Source organism: Amia ocellicauda, chromosome 15 (assembly GCF_036373705.1).
Source record: "Amia ocellicauda isolate fAmiCal2 chromosome 15, fAmiCal2.hap1, whole genome shotgun sequence".
NCBI classification, from domain to species: domain Eukaryota; kingdom Metazoa; phylum Chordata; class Actinopteri; order Amiiformes; family Amiidae; genus Amia; species Amia ocellicauda.
This window is the reverse complement of record NC_089864.1, coordinates 29,599,861-29,620,836: the sequence shown is the minus strand read 5'-3', so window position 1 is coordinate 29,620,836 and position 20,976 is coordinate 29,599,861. Positions and strand designations below refer to the sequence as shown.

Genomic DNA, 20,976 nt, shown 5'->3' with positions numbered 1-20,976 from the left:
CTCTCAGCTATGAGATGTGATGTGTCATCATTGCTTGATACAACAAGCTATTGTCCAAAATAAGACATTACATATTGGTGGTCATGGTGCCCTTATCAGAGAAAACTATCTCTGCATAACACCATCTCTAGTATTATGCAGTACCTGCAGAATTATTTTTGTGTGTGAGAGAGAGAGATCCGTTTTAAAGCCATTGTTTTGTTTGTGTGTTTAATAGGTAAAGCTGATAGATGGCGAATGTATGTCACTAGGTAAAGCTAAAACAGTATGTCTCTTTAAAAATATTCGACGTTGTCCCAAGCCTTTCTCCGGTTGCTAAGTGTAATCACAGTAAATAAACAACAGGGAATGTCAACATTAACTCTTCTGTCCACGACCTTGGGTCTCTTCAATTTTTGTAAGTATTTCCAGGGATAAATAGAAACATACAATACAATTCAAACTGTATTTTAGAAATGTTTTATATATATATATATATATACACTCACCTAAAGGATTATTAGGAACACCATACTAATACTGTGTTTGACCCCCTTTCGCCTTCAGAACTGCCTTAATTCTACGTGGCTTTGATTCAACAAGGTGCTGAAAGCATTCTTTAGAAATGTTGGCCCATATTGATAGGATAGCATCTTGCAGTTGATGGAGATTCGTGGGATGCACATCCAGGGCACGAAGCTCCCGTTCCACCACATCCCAAAGATGCTCTATTGGGTTGAGATCTGGTGACTGTGGGGGCCAGTTTAGTACAGTGAACTCATTGTCATGTTCAAGAAACCAATTTGAAATGATTCGACCTTTGTGACATGGTGCATTATCCTGCTGGAAGTAGCCATCAGAGGATGGGTACATGGTGGTCATAAAGGGATGGACATGGTCAGAAACAATGCTCAGGTAGGCCGTGGCATTTAAACGATGCCCAATTGGCACTAAGGGGCCTAAAGTGTGCCAAGAAAACATCCCCCACACCATTACACCACCACCAGCAGCCTGCACAGTGGTAACAAGGCATGATGGATCCATGTTCTCATTCTGTTTACGCCAAATTCTGACTCTACCATCTGAATGTCTCAACAGAAATCGAGACTCATCAGACCAGGCAAAATTTTTCCAGTCTTCAACTGTCCAATTTTGGTGAGCTTGTGCAAATTGTAGCCTCTTTTTCCTATTCGTAGTGGAGATGAGTGGTACCCGGTGGGGTCTTCTGCTGTTGTAGCCCATCCGCCTCAAGGTTGTACGTGTTGTGGCTTCACAAATGCTTTGCTGCATACCTCGGTTGTAACGAGTGGTTATTTCAGTCAAAGTTGCTCTTCTATCAGCTTGAATCAGTCGGCCCATTCTCCTCTGACCTCTAGCATCAACAAGGCATTTTCGCCCACAGGACTGCCGCATACTGGATGTTTTTCCCTTTTCACACCATTCTTTGTGAACCCTAGAAATGGTTGTGCGTGAAAATCCCAGTAACTGAGCAGATTGTGAAATACTCAGACCGGCCCGTCTGGCACCAACAACCATGCCACGCTCAAAATTGCTTAAATCACCTTTCTTTCCCATTCAGACATTCAGTTTGGAGTTCAGGAGATTGTCTTGACCAGGACCACACCCCTAAATGCATTGAAGCAACTGCCATGTGATTGTTTGGTTAGATAATTGCATTAATGAGAAATTGAACAGGTGTTCCTAATAATCCTTTAGGTGAGTGTATATATATATATATATATATATATATATATATATATATATATATATATATATATATATATATATATATATCACGATGTTGCAAAGATTAGTAAACCAAACCAAACTCATTCGGTTTCATAATAGTCACTACAGCCTTAAAAAGTAAGACACTTCATGCACGATTTTCAACAGTGGCAAAATAAGTTTGCAACGTTGTTTCTAAAAACGTATTCTCGTCACTTAAACTGCTTTCATGCGGTTTATAGAAAATGTATCATGTATACAATTTCTGTACCTTTACAAATATCAGTGAAGTGCTTCGGTTACATCAATCAGTTTATCAGTAATTTTGCGACAGACTTCTTATGCTGCAACATTTGAAAAACATGCTTTTTTATCGGTAAATAAACAAAATCTTATTCCTCGATTCTATACAGTACCAATAACTAGTTTCACAGCATAAGTGGAATCAGATGTATTTTAAAATATTTGTAATACATTACAGGAATATGAAAATTAACGCATCACGTTTAGTGTGTTGCATTCATTGTGGGCAATTTGGATTTATAGCCTACGATTAATACACGCCAGATTTAGGGAACTCAAAAGAAAGATAAAGTAAACTAGACATTATTTGAAGGGCTGTGCGCTCAGCGTGACTGAGTGTGTCGGTTTTTTAAAATCATATATTTTCCTATATTTTACATTATTTTCTAAGGGCTCCATTTGAGAAGGAATTTGAATTTTCGTAGCAGTAGTGTTGGTTTTAGTAGTATGTAGATGCAAAATATTATACTTACAAATATACTCTATGAATCATCAGAAGTTTGACTACAGCTCGTCTGTAGTTACCCTGTTTAGGACTGAGCTCAATAGTATCTCCTTAGTAACAAAATCAGTGTTGCCTGTTTTGGCCTAAAATAAACAGAATTGGTCTTGTTTTGTTGATGTTTTTTTTTTTCAAATCTTGCATTATTATTATTATTATTATTATTATTATTATTATTATTATTATTATTTGAAAGCTGCAAGGCAAATGTACATGTACAAGTATAAAACATGGATGAAAGTTAATGGTTTAAATGACATTCAGGGTCGTCTACTCTTGCAGACATGTTAAAAGGAGATGTGGTCGTATCACTTGAAGGGAAACCCCCGTAATATGAAACAACAATAAGATCCAACAAGCATCCATTTTAAAACCTCTGTGATCCTATCCTAATCATTTTAACTATTTGATAAATATTATGTAGGTATGGTTTTGGTGGTTGATTAGTATAAATGCACAATCACCTCATTCAATGTATTCATTTAATTCAAAGCAATACAAATATAAATAGCGCAGAAGCTGAAATGGGTTGGACTTATTTTGAAAAGCATCTTTCTCCCGCTAAATAAAACTGAAGACATTAAATTATGTTCAAGAGGTTTGCAATTTCTAACACCCGACCCAATATTCACATCCAGGTCAACAGTTACTAAATACAGTTTGCCTGTAGGACAAGTAAAGGTCCCAAATTGTGGGCTGGATGTATAAAAACTTGTATTTGTGTTTAATATGGGAAATACATTGATCAGTGCTGTCATTTAATCATATTAAAGTTGTAGCAAGCAGGACTCATGTGTCAAGAGGGTAGTACAGATATTTGTTTTTTTCTGTACAAGGATTACTAAATACATAATATCAAATACATACATACATACAGATAGTGGTAAAATGCTGTTATATATATATATATATATATTGCAGTTTATTTTTGAATGGGCTTATAATAATATTACGATGTTAAAACATTTGAGATTCATATGGTTTTGTTTCTGTATTGGCATAAAGGAAAAGTCTGTTCTAATCCCATCAGTTCAAATGTTTATTAGCATGACAGTTTTTTGCAGTTAAGCCTTTAATAATATTGAAACGCAATTAATTGTTAGAAAATATTAACGTTATTATTTTTAATTAATTGAATGGGTTAATGCTGACAGCCCAAATCATAATTGGATAAGTCTCCACACACACAAAAACAACTTTGCACACCAAGATTTTGCAATATTTTCATTCAACTCTTTCAAGTTCCATGTGGAGTGTTGAAGGACAGCAATCTTCAAGTCATGCCACACATTTTTGATTGGATTTAGACTGCGCCACTCCATTGAAATTTACCTTTTTGTTCCTTAGCCACTCCATTGTAGTTTTGGCTGTGTGCTTTGGGTCATAAGGTGAACTTCTGTCCCAGTTTCAGCTTCAGGGCTGGCCCTGACCAATTTGGTGACCTAGGCAAGATTTTACCTGGTGCCCCTTGCCCCTCGCAGCCAATTCCACCAACGATCATTGTGTTCAAACACTCACACAGAAACTGCACAGCTTTATGTCTTTCAGATTTTCTTTATTTTATAAACAACCCCCCCCCCACACACACACACACACAAAATAAAAACAGTATTAAAGAAACAAGTGACATAAAATGGATTATAAATACAATATAAATAAGAGTATTACACACAAAAACTATATTACAGAAACCTTAGTACAATATACATAATGTAGCATTGTTCTACAGCCTTTCTCGCCTTGCCTTTCTTGCAGCAAACAAGTGACATAAAACGAATTATAAATAAGTGGATGGTTTGTGCTGCACACTTGAAAGAAAAATGCCTCAGTTCCACTGGCTTAAGCGTCCATGCCGTGCCAGATACAATATATCAGGTTATAATTTAACTAAAGTGTGCACGTCTCAGTCATGGCGTTTATGGACGCATTTATTAAACCAGTGCTTAATGTTTTAGAGAGAAACCCAGATCTGCTGTATTTATTTATTCATTAATTTAACTTGTAAATGGCCACACGTTAACTTAATCGTGATCGCCTTCATACTGATTGTCTCTGCAGATTGTCCTGCACACCATTCATACACCACAGCCTGAAACACCGGACAGCTGTTCATACAATATTAATAACATCGGCTGCTACGATTATTATCCTTCAGTTTATTTTAACACTGCACCGGTCCTGTGAAATCCAAGTTTTTAATGCACTCGGATATTAACTGTAAGCAGTCATTGTTTCTGTACGTGGATTTCACTCCATGCTGCTAATAAAACTGTAATTTCTTCGTGATCGCACTCGGCACTTGAGATTATATCTTCCGACACAATGCATCTGATCTCTTCCCTGTCTGTCTCAAGTCATGCTCACATCTCCACTTCTGAAAGCGAATCATGTCCTCAGTGGGGACGGACGCTTACGGACACGTCCAGCAGCAGATTGTTAACCTCCACAAAACACAGTCGCGTTCGGACGCTTAGCTATGGTCTCAAATTAGCGCCATATGTATCGCATTCAAAAAATATATATATCGCATTCAATATATATATATATATATTTGTAAATTGTCTTATGTTCTCTTATGTTCTTAAATGTTTGAAAGGAGGTTTGGACATTCTATAGGCAAAGTATATAACATGTTTTTTTTTTTTTTTTTTTTTTTTTTGTAAAGGTGTCCAAACTGAAGTGAGTACAATTCCCTCACGCATCTTCCAGTCTTCTATTTTTCAATCTTGTGTTATGAAGAGAGCTTCTCATTAAAATGTCAAGCAGAGAGCTTCCACTTGGTTCCTTGGGAAATCTAAAAGTGGAAGGGGTATCATCTTCAGAACAGGCAGAAGTTGAACAAAGTAGCAAAAAGGAGAAGAAGAACATGAAAAAGAAAACAATAGTTGTTAATCTACCAGAGGTTTATAAGGAAAAGAAGAATGAGTGTTCTTCTAAGAATAAAGGTATAGAATCCAGATTCAGTGATTACAACAGGGTCATATCACAGAAACATAACACTAGGGATAAAGTGTTGAGGTCTTCCTATGTTGGTTCTCAAACAGAAATTCTGAGAGCAGAGCAAATGGAAGTTCCCATCAAAAGAAATTGTTTTGGAGGAACTCATGTAATCAAGGGCAGGAAACACCAAAGCCGTGTCTTCATGGTTTTGAAACCTTTTGGAGTACGAATAATGCAGTACCCATTGGTGCCTGCTGAAAATGTCTCCGTCAAGTACTTAAAGAAATTTAAAGCAAATAATAAATCTAAGAGTGCTTGCTCAGAGGAGCAAAAGGGAGGAGCAAAGAGCAGCCCCCCTAGAAAAGCAGCAACCGACACTAGACTAGACACCTCCAAGAATGAATTGCTGAAGGAGTGGCTTCGTGAGAAGAACCTGTACATGAAAAGGGAGAGAGCAGCCAAAAGGAAACAAAAGAATTTGAAAAGAATGGAGAGGAGGAAGATAGAGCAGCAGAAACAAGAGAGAGAAAGGGACTCAGAACAGCATGTGAGAATTTGGATGGAGAGAAAGAAAAAGGAGGCTTCTGTGCCATGCAGAGACAAGCATTCTGTATCAATGGGCAGGACAATACAAACACAAGTCCATAATGATAGCTTTCCCAATCATTGCCCTTTGGTGGATGAAAGACAAAGTATGCAAGCAGTTCCAAATGGTAAATTAATGGTTGATCCCAGAGAAGATTTCTTGCCCCCAAGGGAAGGTCTTATTGCTGAGGGACAATTAGACTTGAAAGTAGTCAGGGACACAATTCTAGAAGACATTCCCTTAGAATGTAATGTCCTCTCCAGTAAAACAAAGCAACACGTAATTGTTGCTCCACAGCTAGTGAGTCAGATATCAAGAACAATACCCACATCATCACCCAACTTCAAGCCTCTGGCATGCCAGTTGATCAGAAAAGAAAAACCCAAAGACAAGAGGACAGTTCAGGTGATGAGAAGCCAGTTTATTCTTTCCAGTGAGCTTCCACAAGAATCGTCCAAACAGAACAAGGATTTAGAAAAAGCTAGAGAATGCAAAGTTAAAAGTGTCGCTCTGCATCTTGATTGTTCCAAAGCTACCAAAAGTAATTTAACTGCTCTAAAAGGGGTGACAAATGAAAACAATAAGCTCTTGCTAAATAGCAGTATTGATACTTTTCAATATGCAAAAGAGGCCAGAAGAGAAGAAATTGTGCTGATAAAGAACTCAATGATTTTAACAAAGAAGAAGGTTCCAAAATCAGAAATCTGCACTACAACCTCCCAAAATCCAATCAAAAGAAATGAATGTAGAACAAGTCTCAGATTGTCTAATGATGAGTGGCTTCAGAGAAAGAAAGAAGAAAACAAAAAGAATGAGGAGAAGCTGAAGAGCTTGGAGACCAAATTGGACTCTGATCTGAAGAACATTGTCCCTGACCTGGCCAGGAGAAGAAGAGAAGCTATTTTGGAAGGAAAGAAAAAAGTTAATACGGGGATATTTTTTGACAGATCTAGCCATTCAGAAACCATTTCAACTATAATGACCCAACCAACGTGGGTTGAAGGAGCAAAATTAGCATCTGTGGTAGAACAGCGGTTGATGCACATTCTGTCCCAGGATGCTTTGAAAACCTCAACTGTGTTTCAATCTGCCAAGTTAAAATCTGCCAAAGAATTGGATAAATGTCAGGATTAATACTGGAAAACCAAACAGAAGGAGAAAAACTGAAATTTTATCAAAGTTGGATACCAGACTGATATAAACTTATCTGAGAGACCTGAGCCTCAAGGAAGTGAAGGACATGAGTTTCCTAAGGTCCCACATTACTGAGGAATATCAGGCTGCTACTTAGCTACTCACCTTTGCTCTCTTGTGCAGTATTGGTTATTGATTTCCCACCAATGCACACTGATTTGAGTAGTCCCTGCAAGTTGTAACATTTGTCCTAAATCTTTTTTTCTGTGCCCCTCCTCCAAGTGTTACAGTGTCTGTGTTATTTTATTTTCCCTTGCTAATTCTCCCGCAGTTCTGTTGTTAAAGGTTGCGCATGTGCAGGCAGTGGATTTTACTTCCTCTTTTGTCAAAAATGACTGACTAATTATGGGGAATTAATCAGAATAATGGTTGATAATTGGGGGTACAAGAGATTCTTTCACATGCACACAATTTCAGTACAGTACAAAATAAAATCTATACTCCATGCAATAATAATAATACTATGAAGATGATGATTATTTAATATCACCAACTGTTAAGTAGAGGAATTGCATGTTTAATAAAGCTGTATTCCCATTCCCATGTCCTGCACTGCCGCTGTGATCCAGCCTGTTTCTTAGCCTTATATTTCTCAGTTAGACAGAGTTCTTACACAATCAATGTTCAATTTCTCATTATAAGTGAAAACACTGAAAACATAGAAATTGCACACCACACACTGAATTTTCTATTTTTTTTATTTTCTGTAAGATACAAATTATCTAAAACTGAAAATATGATCACGATTTTTCCTTTTCTTTTTTTTCTAAACTTTTAACAGTACACAGACCCATATCCAATCCCATTTCTTTCTATTTTCTGGCTTGTTGTTTGCCATGTTTCACAGCCATGGAGCAGATCTAGATCTAGAGATCCAGATCTTTTAAAATACAGAAGGCAGTTGTTGCTTTTTCCTTGAATGTGCATGATTCAGATGTATTCTTTATATTTTCGGGAAAGTTTTTCAAAAACTTTTAGCTTAGGTATGACTCGCACAAATTCTGTCAATGCCTCATTTGGAGTAGTATACTTCGTGGTTAAATTTAATCATAAACATAACATAAACTAACATTGTGTGACAGTTAAATGACAGTTGATATGGATGGAAATGTGCTTATTTATTTCCCCAAAAATTGAAATAAAATGTGTAGTTTCTCCTTCCATTTGAACTATTTATTAGAACTCATATATTGACCTTTGTTTAATAAAGAAAAAGTCAGTTGAACACCTATTTATGACACTGTGTCTGTGATTTTTTTTTTCTTTCAGTTTTTAATATATTCTGGGTACTGTTCATTAAATGGAATACGATATGTGAAAATTGTTTTATTTTAGTATTATATTTTAGCTCATAAATACTAGCCACTGAAAACCACCTTAACTTACCATAAATTCACATCTTCTTTGCTGACTGAAGTCTCAGTAATAACCTGAATCACAAATGAGACACAATGCACAAAATTGCTCTTTCCACTCTTTTAAATGTAGCAACTATATGTTTTCTGCCAGCAGTAGGTCAATGTAGAATCTTATTGAATGCAGAGTGCAAGAAAATGTGTCCCTTTCATGTACCGATTGAACATGATTTAGGGACACTGTGCTTGCATAAACAAATTTATTTTTATTTTAACACTGCACTTATTCTCATCCAAATGTGTATGAAACCGACTATATATTTGTGTGGTTATGCATTTAATAATATATCATGACTGTAATTTATATTATATTTCTATTATATATAAAAAAGTGTGCTTAAAGACACAGTGTTTCAAACTTTATATACATTATTACAATGCATACAAAATGAAGAAATCAATATATATTGAATTATGTTTAGCTTTTTTTATCTATTGCCCAGTTGGTAATCACCTGCAATCAGGTCGCGCACAGCAGCTCTATCTTCCCTATTTATCCTGTGGTTTTTCCAGCAGTAGGGACGCCCAGACCAGACCTGCTGTTAAACGCCCCTGTATTGCAATTCCTTGCTCTCACAAAAGAAGCTACTGCATTTATTCTTTTGGGTTGTTATTTTAGTTTATTTTGTTTAGGAGTGATACACTGAGGTGCAGATGATTGTGCAGACATGATGGACACTGAACACAGCACCTCTAACACTGCCATCAAAGTGAAGTCTACGATGAAGTGGGTAGATGAATAATGCAACAAAGACTTAAATGTTAAAAGTTGAACTGTTAAATATTTTGAAAGAGAAAATGGAATTCTGCAAACTGCTAAAGTACTTTGTTGAGCAGGAAAATCTACAAGAATAAATAAGAACCGACATAATCTTAAATACTGTGAATCAGTTTCAATATCTCCACAGCCTCAGTTGTAAATGATCTACACTTTGAATGTCACAACTGCTGTAAACTCAGAAGACAAGACATAGAGATTTAAGACCAAACTTGTATTGCCTTTTACAATACAATCCACTTAAATATTAGCTCCTTGACGACTGCTGTCAACCAGCACTGTCCTTTGTTGTCCTGACCCCCATTGTGATGGTTCTTAAAGTGATAGCAGTTAGAAACACTGCTGCAACTCAACCCTAAACATAACAACAGCTCAGTGTCAGATGCTAGCATGGGCACTGACAATGTGATGATTAAGAATGGTTTTCTTCTATGAAACAAAATACATTGATCTGTAAATTTGGAAGAAAAAAATGTATTTGTGGAAGCTATTGATGATGGACATATGTACACTTAAGGAGACCTCGGCTGGAATTATTATCAGACGTTGTCAGATACCTTGACTAAAGATGGAATTGACAACAGTCTATTCTTGGCTAAATTGTATTTTGAGCTAACTACTAACCAACAGGAAAATACAAATATAATTTTTGGTGAGCCACAAATCAACAGCCAAGAACAAGGCACAGTCAGTGTTCAAAATTTAGATTCTGACTATAACCTGACTACACTAGTAATGTTTAACCAAAAGAGGAGCCCTTATCTTGGTGAAGACATTTATGGAGGGTATGTACAGTGGATTGCTTAAGTATTCACCCCCCAAGGACATTTTGGACATTCTGTAGTGTTACAATCTGAAACTAAAATTGATTTAATTGTTGTTGGGGTTTTTTAGTATCTGATTATCACATCAGCTGTTCAGATGTTATGTTAATTTAAATCACATATGAAGACCAAAAAATAATTAGGAAATCCAATTAATGAATAACTTAATTATGATTATTATCAGTATTTTTTAGATGTAAACCAACAAAAACATGTTTTCACATTCAGAAATCCAGGATCTCAGACTAATGGTAAAAGTATTGTACGTAAATAATGTAAGCTTGATTAAATGCATTTTGGCATTGAAAAGATAGGAGGGAGTCCATGATTATACTTATTTATGATTCACAGAGTAACCCATGAGTGTAACAATTCTGATCTGAGTTCAGCAGCAGGAATAGTGATAGTGAAGTGGGTCTCTTTTTGTTTTATTGTTTTAATGTTAAAAAATAATTCCATTGTCTTAATGTTGATAGGGAGAAATTTTACTCCCTCAATAGACAGCCGAACAAGGAATACTCAGGGCCCAATTTAACTGAAATAATATCAAAATAGTTTATTCAGCTACAACGAAGCGCTCCAGAGATGGTCAGTCGGCAAGACACATCTAAAGTCTTTCTAAAGAACATACTATCATATACAAGATGACTCTCTTTGGTTGCTGGACAGCTAGATGACATGGCATTCAGACAGAGCACTGTCCTGCATCAGTGTAAAAGTTAATATTCATAACAGAAAGTCGTTGCATTTGTGGAAACCAATCACAATGTGTGTCATTGAATGTGGCTCCTTGTTTCAGTTACAATGCAGATTATATGCATTTTAATTTTAATTCAGAAACATTAGTTTCATAAACCAGGTCTTTATCATACACACAAGGATAAATGCAGGTTTATGTGTTTATCTACACAGAGCTTTTGCATTAATTTTCCTGTTTATGTTCTATGTACAGAAACAAGGCTGGAGATTATGCTTGGTAACTTCAAAGTAAGTACAGAAGTGCCTCCCAACTCCTGGTACTAGATAACTTTATGATTATTTATTTTCTCTAAGTTTTAGCTAAGGCTAAATCTCATATTAATCTTCTCCTGGATCATAGATGGAGACCTCCTTGATATACAATATACTGAATTTAGGGTTGGTCCATTTCAACTGCTAACCTATTAACTATTCTTCACATCTAGTGGCTTGAAAATGTAGTTACCCATTGAATTAAGTTTCATTTTTAATCTATGTATGTACCTACTGTGACGAAAAGGGACTGTGACCCTTTAAAAACATGGTCACTGGGCCAGGACAGAATCCACATCTCTCTGACATGAGTGGTGAAGGTGGAGCCAAGCAGTATATAAGGAAGCAGTGCAGAGCAGTCAGGGCAGTGGCTGTGAGGAAGAAGGTTGTGTTGGTCTGGTTGTAACACATAAAGGACTTTCCTCAACCTCGTGTTTACTGTCAGAACATTGTAGGTGAGGAGTTAGTTTTGTATTTAGCTGATTGATTTATGTGGTGATTGTTTGTATTTTATTTTCTATTTATTTTATTTGTATATGAAAATTATTTGTGTGTGACTGTTGTAGACAAGCAAGGGGTGCCAAGTCATGAACTCCCCTGCTCAATCTACATTCTCCAGCAGGGGTGTTACTCCCTGCACTTCCCTGCAGGGGCACTACTTCATGCATCTGTGAAAAAGTACCTTGGAGGAAAATGCAAGAAAGTTGTGTTATAGGTTATAGTTTACCATCCTTTCCTCAGCCAGACTCATAAGAAATGTAATGGATATTGGCTTCATAGGAATTTTATTTTTAAAGATGTTTCAGTAATTTCTGCCGTTTCTACCAAACCTTGATTTAGAATACATCTCTTAATTTTAAACTGATTAATTATTATTATTATTATTATTATTATTATTATTATTATTATTATTATTATTATTATTATTATTATTACTAAACATGCCAAAATCCTGCAATGGTTTAGTTTGGATTGTATTGGAAGGTCTGGTATTTGAATATCTTCAAAATATATGACAATCTCCTCAAAAATATGGAAAGGGGTGTTTTGTTGGTGCTTCGGGTCATGCATCTGACTGGTGACGGGGGGAGGTGGCTCTAGTTCTGGCAACAGTGTCTTCCCTGAGTTAATCTGGTACCACAGTACCTGGATGGCCGAAGAGGTTTATGTAATTGAAAGATTTGATTGCATTTTCGGCAACAGCACAATGTTATAAATTATACTTTACTGTAAAATGTACTGTAAAACACATCTGTCCACATATACATTATATAATATAAAGTAAAACTATATTTTAAGAATCCTCTTTCTTGCATGTTTGGAATTTATTTATGACTACCTAGCTCTTAAAGAGATTATGTTGGGTATTGAAAAAAGCAAGGGTATAGGATGTAATGTGTTGCTTTTGGCATAGACTTTATCATGAATTGTCCATATAATAAAGGCGTTAAAGCAGGTGATGGATGATTGTATGCACTTGATAAGTTTGGCTTTGACATAGTACAAGAGTTAACACTGGACCATACTTGATGTCAAAATAAGAATCTGCAACTTGAGACAATAGAATGAGATGCCTTTGTTTGTATGTTGTTTTTAAAATCACAGCCAGACCCAAACTGTTTCTCTTTGCACCTAAAAATAGAAACAAAACACAAATGTCTCTCAATTAGGAAGACATGAAGCAGGCTGCTATGATGAAATAACTGAGATGTTTTTTACAAGTCTGTTCCTGAGGGATTGGAATAAATGCTCTTTTTCTGGAGATCATCTTCCTCTTTATGAATGCTGAGCTCAAGAAGTAAAGAGACTCTACGTGGATTTGTCTAGAAATAGCAAGCCTCGATTACTATAATTTGCTCCAATTGAAAGATGTGTTTAAGACAAAGAACAATTTATATGCAATGCAGGAGGCTGCTGCATTTACACTTATTATAATCCACAGTCTCCCTCTCAAACAAACTGATCATGAAAAATGTGGGCTTGCAGGAGACAGCAGAAATATAAGGAAATTAGGCTTTTTTAAAACTGGGATGAATAGAATATATACTGAGCAAGGGCAAGAATTTTGTAGCTCTTGAATATTTTTCTATCTGTACTTGTTATTCTGAACATTATTCAGTTTATTTGGGACATTTCTGTATTTTGCTAAATTTGTGTGGTCAAGCTCCAGGTTTCAAATCTGTATGTTAACGCAGGCAGAACAAGTTGAAGTCTACTTTCATCCATCTGGAAAACTCACATTTATAACATATATGTATGTTATATACTTAAAAATGTGAAAATATACTATATATGCAGACTTTTTTGTTTGTTTGCTATGCTCAGTTCTCTAAATGTACATTGATTCTAGTGATCTATAATATGGTGCTAATAGATTTAAATAAAATAAAGTATTCAACTGAAGTATTAATTTGAAAAAGAGAAAATGAGATCACTTGTTATTCTGAAGGGATTTGGTTAATTAGTCGACAGGAGTTATAGTAACCATGTAAGTTTTTAAGGTGCATTCTTTTTTGGACTCTCCATTTAATCCACATTCAGCCACGTGATTTCCAGTCAGCAGTTAAAATTAAAGAAAGGAAATAAAGACATTTGTATACTTTTTCAAATTATGTTCTGGTTGTTTTCTTTAATTTTTCATTTATATTTGTGCTGTCTTCATTAAGGTGTATTTAACCAAAACTGGACAGCCAGCCAAACTCCATTCACTGATGACATGAGAGTCAGGATATAACTTTTTCTCTAATTTTATTGTAGAATCAAATAGCATGTAACATGAATAAGGAGTGAAAGTGTAAAATAAAAATACAGAAAACAGTCAAAATACAGCTAGAACAAAGTATGCACATTACATCCACGAATGGAATATAACTTCATATGAATAAGATCTGTATGAATAATATCTGTATACAACAGCATATTACTCTAAAGCAGTGGTTTTCAAACCGGTCCTGGAGTACCCCCTGCCCTGCTGGTTTTTGTTCCGTCGAGGATTTAATTGCATAATTGAATCCTTAATTGACCTAACTAAGCAATGTACCATTCAATTAAGTAATTAACACCTAGGTTGGAACAAAAACCAGTAGGGCAGGGGGTACTCCAGGACTGGTTTGAAAACTTCTGCTCTAAAGTACCATTGATGGAGGAATGCTAGTGTCATGGCTTCACTTCATCCTACTTCAGTTCACCACCAGAGGTCCCTCTCTCCTGAATACTAAACCATGTCTCTCACATTCCCTAGCACCAGGATCAATCATCCACTTAACAGTCCTCTCAACCATGTGCACTTGTTCCATCTGGCACCAAGATGTTAGCAGCAGATCCCTTAAGTCAGTGGTCTCAAAATCAATTCCTGGAGGGCCATGTGTATGCTGGTTTTCTTTCCAACCGAGTCCTCAGTGCATTTGTCCAATTAATTTTTCAATATGACATATTTAAAAAATATACTGCGAGGTATTTTACGGTTGATGGTCTAAAAGTGCATTTGATTCATGGTACAGTTGCTTATAAAATATCCTGGGTCCTGGATAGGTGTTTAAATCTGTCTAGTTAATTAAACAATTAGACCAATTAAGTAATTGAGGACTCGGTTGGAACAAAAACCAGCATACACACAGCCCTCCAGGAATTGAGTTTGAGACCACAAGTCCTGTAAGTTGTGAGGTGGGGCCTCCATGGATCTGACTTGTTTGTCCAGCACATCCCACAGATGCTCAATTGGATTGAGATCTGGGGAATTTGGAGGCCAAGTCAACACCTTGAACTCATGATTCATCAGACCAGGCCACCTTCTTCCATTGCTCCGTGGTCCAGTTCTGTTGCTCAAGTGCCCATTTGTAGGTGCTTTCGGCAGTTGACAGGGGTCAGCACGGGCACCTTGACTGGTCTGCGGCTACGGAGCCCCATACGCAACAAACTGCAATGCACTGTGTGTTCTGACACCTTTCTATCAGAACCAGCATTAACTTTTTCAGTAATTAAAGCTACAGTAGCTCGTCTGTTGGATCGGACCACACGGGCCAGCCTTCGCTCCCCACATGCATCAAGGAGCCTTGGCCAACCATGATCTTATGCTGGTTCACCGCTTTTCCTTCCTTGGACCACTTTTGATAGGTACTGACCACTGCAGACCGAGAACACCCCACAAGAGCTGCAGTTTTGAACATGCTCTGACCCAGTCGTCTAGCCATGACAATTTGGCCCTTGTCAAAGTCGCTCAGATCCTTACGCTTGCCCATTTTTCCTGCTTCTAACGCATCAACTTTGAGGACAAAATGTTCACTTGCTGCCTAATATATCCCATCCACTGACAGGTGCCATGATAACGAGATTATCAGTGTTATTAACTTCACCTATGGCTGATCGGTATATACTCCCCTCTGTTCCTCAGGCACTTTGTGAAGTCTTGCATTCTCTCCAGAGTCAATTCCGAGCATTGTCACCTAACCTTGTCACTACCCATGTTTTGACCTTTGTCTTCTTGTTACTGACTACCTGTTTTGGATCTCCCTGTCTAGCCTGTCTGCCCAATCGATTGAGCCCGGAACTGTTCTAGTTTTAGTCTTTTGGATTCCCCTTCTTGGATTGTTTACCTTTTCTCTCTAAACTAGGTAACCCACAATTGGATCCATCATCCTTGTCCCTGAGGTCGCTACAGCTAGCAGCTACACAACAGGCTAGGCTAAAAGGGCTGTCCATCTACCCAGCACACGTATCAATGTTCTACTCAAATTAACATCTGCACCAAATTCCCACTGATATTGGAAGATATATAAGAACATAAGAAAGTTTACAAACGAGGAGGCCATTTGACCCATCGTGCTCGTTTGGTGTCCATTAACAACTAAGTGATCCAAGGATCCTATCCATTCTATTTTTAAATGTTCCCAAATTTAACCACTTTGTTCCAGATTGTGACAACTCTCTGTGTGAAGAAGTGTCTCCTGTTTTCTGTCTTGAATGCCTTGAAGCCCAATTTCCATTTGTGTCCCCGGGTCCGTGTGTCCCTGCTGATCTGTAAAAGCTCCTCTGGTTTGATGTGGTCAATGCCTTTCATGATTTTGAAGACTTGAATCAAGTCCCCACATAGTCTCCTCTGTTCCAGGGTGAAAAGGTTCAGTTCCCTCAGTCTCTCTGAGTAGGACATTCCCTTCAAACCTGGAATAAACTGAACTGCCTCTAGAACAGCGATATCTTTCTTGAAATGTGGAGCCCAGAACTGTTCACAGTATTTTAGATGAGGTCTAACTAGTGCATTATATAGTCTTAACATTACTTCCCTTGTTTTAAATGTTACACTTTTGACAATAGCATTCTGTTTGCCTTATTTATTGCTTCCCCACATTGTTTGGATGGGGAAAGTGATGACTCCACATAAACTCCTAGGTCTTTCTCACACAGTACTTCTTCTAGTTCTATTCCTCCCATAGTGTAATTATAGTGGACATTTTTGTTACCTGCATGTAATACCTTGCACTTGTGCACATGAATTTAATCTGTCAAGTGTCGGCCCACAACTGAATATTATCTAAGTCTCTTTGAATAACCTGTGCTGAACAGATTGTATCTGCTGAGCCACATATTTTAGTATTATCTGCAAATTTGACAAGTTTGCTATCTATCCCAGAATCAAGATCATTAATATAGATTAGAAAAAGCAAAGGCCCTAATACTGATCCCTGTGGAACTCCACTAACAACCTCACTCCAGTTAGAAGCAACTCCTCTAATCAAAACCCTCTGTTTCCTATACTTCAACCAGTTCATAATCCATCTACTTATTGCTGATCGGTGTATATCATGGCCAGAGTGCAAAGATATGGAACAATAAAGTAACAGTATTGTGCAGAATCAGTGGTCAGCGCAGAATGCTGTATTTGGTACAGACTAAAACAAATGACAAAACGGAATGCCCATTGACTATAATGGGGAGTGGAATGCCCAATAGACTACAATGGGGAAAACAGAAGGGCGGTCTATATCTCCAAATCCCACACAGGAATCCTAAAATTCTGAATACACTTTCTTTAAAATAATCTAATATAAAACATAAAAGTGGAATGGCATGGAATGACAGCTGATTTCTATGCAATGTGACAGGCCTGGAATATAAACAGTAAGGGCTTATGAAACGCACTTTAATGGACTTTAAGTAGTTCTAGATTTGCATGAACCAGGGTTCAAGTTACGGGGGAGCTAGTGGGAGCTCAGCTCCCATAAGGAGGGGTATGAGCTCCCATGGAAGCATTAAAATCATGCATTTGTGGGGGTCTCTAATTCATTTATCAACAACCATTATTCTGAAACACAAAAAATGTAGTTTTCATTGTAATTAGTATTATTTACATTAACAAGATAAACAGGCTAAAATAAACATGTTTTTCAAATGAACTATGCTGCGCACGGCATGACTGTCCAATTAGTAGAGGCTACATATGATCATCTACTGGCTACTGTGTGCCGGCGGCGAGCAGCGTGTAAAATAATAACACTTTATATGATACCATAAAGGGCGGAATTGCGGTCTCTCCTTGAGCGATGTGTCTTTGCTGGCATATTTCAGGCTATTGAAACTGAAACTTTGTTGCAATATCGCAGACATCTGGGGCAAGTAGTGGGCTGGTGTGTGTGTGTGTGCGTGTGTGAGAGAGGAAGTGTTGGACACGTTGGCTTATTGGCTTATTATTTATTTATTTATTTAGCTTATCTCCACCGGTAACGTTAGTTATATTAGAGACCCCCACGAAGCTCAGATTATAACTCGAACCCTGGCATGAACAGTTTTCATGACTGAATTCCAAGGAGCGTTAGAAACTCGTTGAGCCTATCAGAGGACAGGCAGACAACTAGATCATCTGCGATTATTCAATTATGTATCAAAATGTGCACATACAAGAATAATAATAATAAAACAAACTTTACACAACAAATTATATAAATCGGTATGCACATGTCTTAGCAGACATATACAAGTATAAAACAAAGAACTAGTTATAAAATTAGCATGAAACTGTAATAATACATAGCCTATATAGTATTATGCAATGGGAAAGTGCTTTGAAATGGCTCCGTCTCTTTACAGTTGTGTACATCAATGCAGAAAACGTGCTTTTCAATACTACAGTGCCTTATAATATAAAATAATTATCATCAAACAGGTGACTGATCAAACATTGATCCAGAGACCTGGGTTTGCAACGAGATCAAAACTGAATTCCATAGGAAAGACAGAAACTTGCTGAGCTGATCACAGGGCAGGCAGACGAGCGCTATAGCAGGTGCAGATCTGCTAATAGAATAAATAATGACACTAATATATGAATATTTCAGGAATCAACAGGATTATAACTCTTTCATAATGACTATTTGCAGGTTCCGCAGTTGGAGAAGAAAGTGTTTATTACATTTGAGGAGTTCACAGCTGAAACGCCGTATAGGTATTTCATTTTAGTATTTAATTCAAATATTTAGTGACATATAAGAACGGATAAGCGGGAAAAATGCACACACGCAGAGATATTTACTGTCTGCTGTGGTTTAGTTTTTTTTTTTCTGATACTTGAATTTGTTTGGCGAAGCCCCCGTCTTTAAATTCGATGTTCGAATTGAAGCGCTCAATTCAATCGATCTTCGATTTCGAAAAATTAAAATTAAAAAAAATCACCTGAACCAGATGGTATAATTCCAACAGTACTTAAAAAATGAGGGAAATTATTTCTAGGCCGCTAACTCAAATATTGCAAATGACACTTAGAACAGGGGATGTGCCAACTGACTGGAAGACAGCAAATGTCATACCAGTCCACAAGAAAGGGGACAAAACTGAGCCAGGAAATTACAGACCGATCAGTCTCACGCATCACCTGTAAAATGTTGGAAAAATGATTAGACAGAAAATAGAGGAGCATCTTAATGAAAACCATATTCTTGGAGATAGTCAACATGGGTTTAGATGAGGCAGATCATGTCTTAGTAATTTATTGGAATTTTTTGAACACGCAACTGCAGCTGTAGATCATATGATCATATGAAAGCATATGATATTGTTCTGTGCCACGGGTGCGTTGCCACGGGAAAAAAACACCTAATTTTTAAATATCTGACTAGGCGACTCTGTTTGATTACGGAGACAGAAAACTCGGGCCACACCCTCCCCGCACAGGACGTTTGGATCTCGGCACACCAACAGGACACCAGTTACAATCAATATACAATATTTATTAATAACACAGGTAGATCCATACAGAGACCAACAATACAATAAATAAGGGGAACAGTTACTACTACTAAAACCGGTTTAAAATACTTATACCCCGTTTCCACTGGCCACGTTCAGCTGCACCTCAGCGTGGTCAACCGTTCCACTCTGCTGCCCGAAGTGACTGTGACACACGAAAGGTCAAAACGCACCTGGGACGCTCGGCAATCTGGGATTTTTAGTGTTTTAAACTGAAGGCTGAAATACCGCTAATATTACAGTGCAATAAACTTGGATCCATAACTTACTGGAACAGTTTTCCCACAAATTCAGTGTTTGCATGTTTTCTCTGTATACCTGCAGCTTTATCAATGTGCAAAATTAAAGAGTCACATCAATAATATCGCGAGGCATCGGCTTGTATAGTGAATGGAATTCCTTAAAAAACACCATCGACACTGTAATGAAAGGATCACTTGTATTTATCGCTAAGTTTTGTGAGGTCGTGGTTTGTATTAATGCAGTTGGTAAAGCGTCTATATTTGGATTGCCATTAACATATAGTTAAAGCGATAATGAGGGTTACAAATATAATTTAAATATACGATTCTTCATGCGATTGATTACATAAAAATTAGCCTGTTTTAAACATTTTAATAGTTTTAAGATGGTGTAAACAAGGGGAAGCTAAAAACCGTGCCATTTAAATAACTGAGAGAATTTACAAGACATCGGGACATTTAATTTAAATCCAGGACAAATATTTCAAGTTTGCGTGTATTTATAATAAAAAACAATACATTTCGTCATGGCACATTGTATTGCAGTCCGATGCAGTACTTTCTCCGGTAGGATTTTCTCGATCTTTTCAAACACTTTTAAATGTCTTTCTGTGCTAAGCAATTAATCCTGTGTGGCACTTTTCCACCGTGCATTAATAACTGCTCCAGATGAATCGCTTTCCCGAGGTAAACACATATATTCCTTCTTTGGAAAAGTTTCTACCGCATTTCTCGCATCGAGAGCGGCCGCCATTACTGTAGTTCCAGTATCAGAGTGCAGACGCGCTGCGTCATGACGTCACAGCACTGACCGGACCCGTGTGGGACTCAGCCGGTACGATATACGAAACTGCGCTCCTGAAACCAGTCCAGCACAGGCGGAGGTGCAGCTGAGCCCCAGTGGAAACCCCGGCCCGCACGACCACGCTGAGGTGCAGCTAAACGTGGCTAGTGGAAACGGGGTATTAGTGAACCGGGCCATAACTATAAAAACACTACCCTAATCTAAACGAATGAAAAAAAGAAAATGTAACGCTTCTAACTAAAATCCCTAAAATACTGACTAAAACTATCCCCTCCGTCATACAAAGTGACCGTGCACAATACCCCTGGGCTTGTCCCCACAGACAGCAATACCATGCACTACCACCACTAGGTAAGCCTGATATCCAGGGATGGGCAAAGATACATGAAAATGTATTTTAAAATAAGATACCAAATACCTTAATTTTAAGTGTA

The 20,976-nt window shown here is 37.4% G+C and overlaps 1 long non-coding RNA gene across 1 annotated transcript; it reads left to right on the top strand.

The window, feature by feature from the left end:
* The first annotated feature begins 347 nt into the window (after positions 1 to 347).
* Positions 348 to 8,463, top strand: LOC136771522 (uncharacterized). Its single transcript, XR_010822337.1, has 2 exons — positions 348 to 397; positions 5,178 to 8,463. It is a non-coding gene; the product is annotated as an uncharacterized LOC136771522 (long non-coding RNA).
* The last annotated feature ends 12,513 nt before the right edge of the window (positions 8,464 to 20,976 follow it).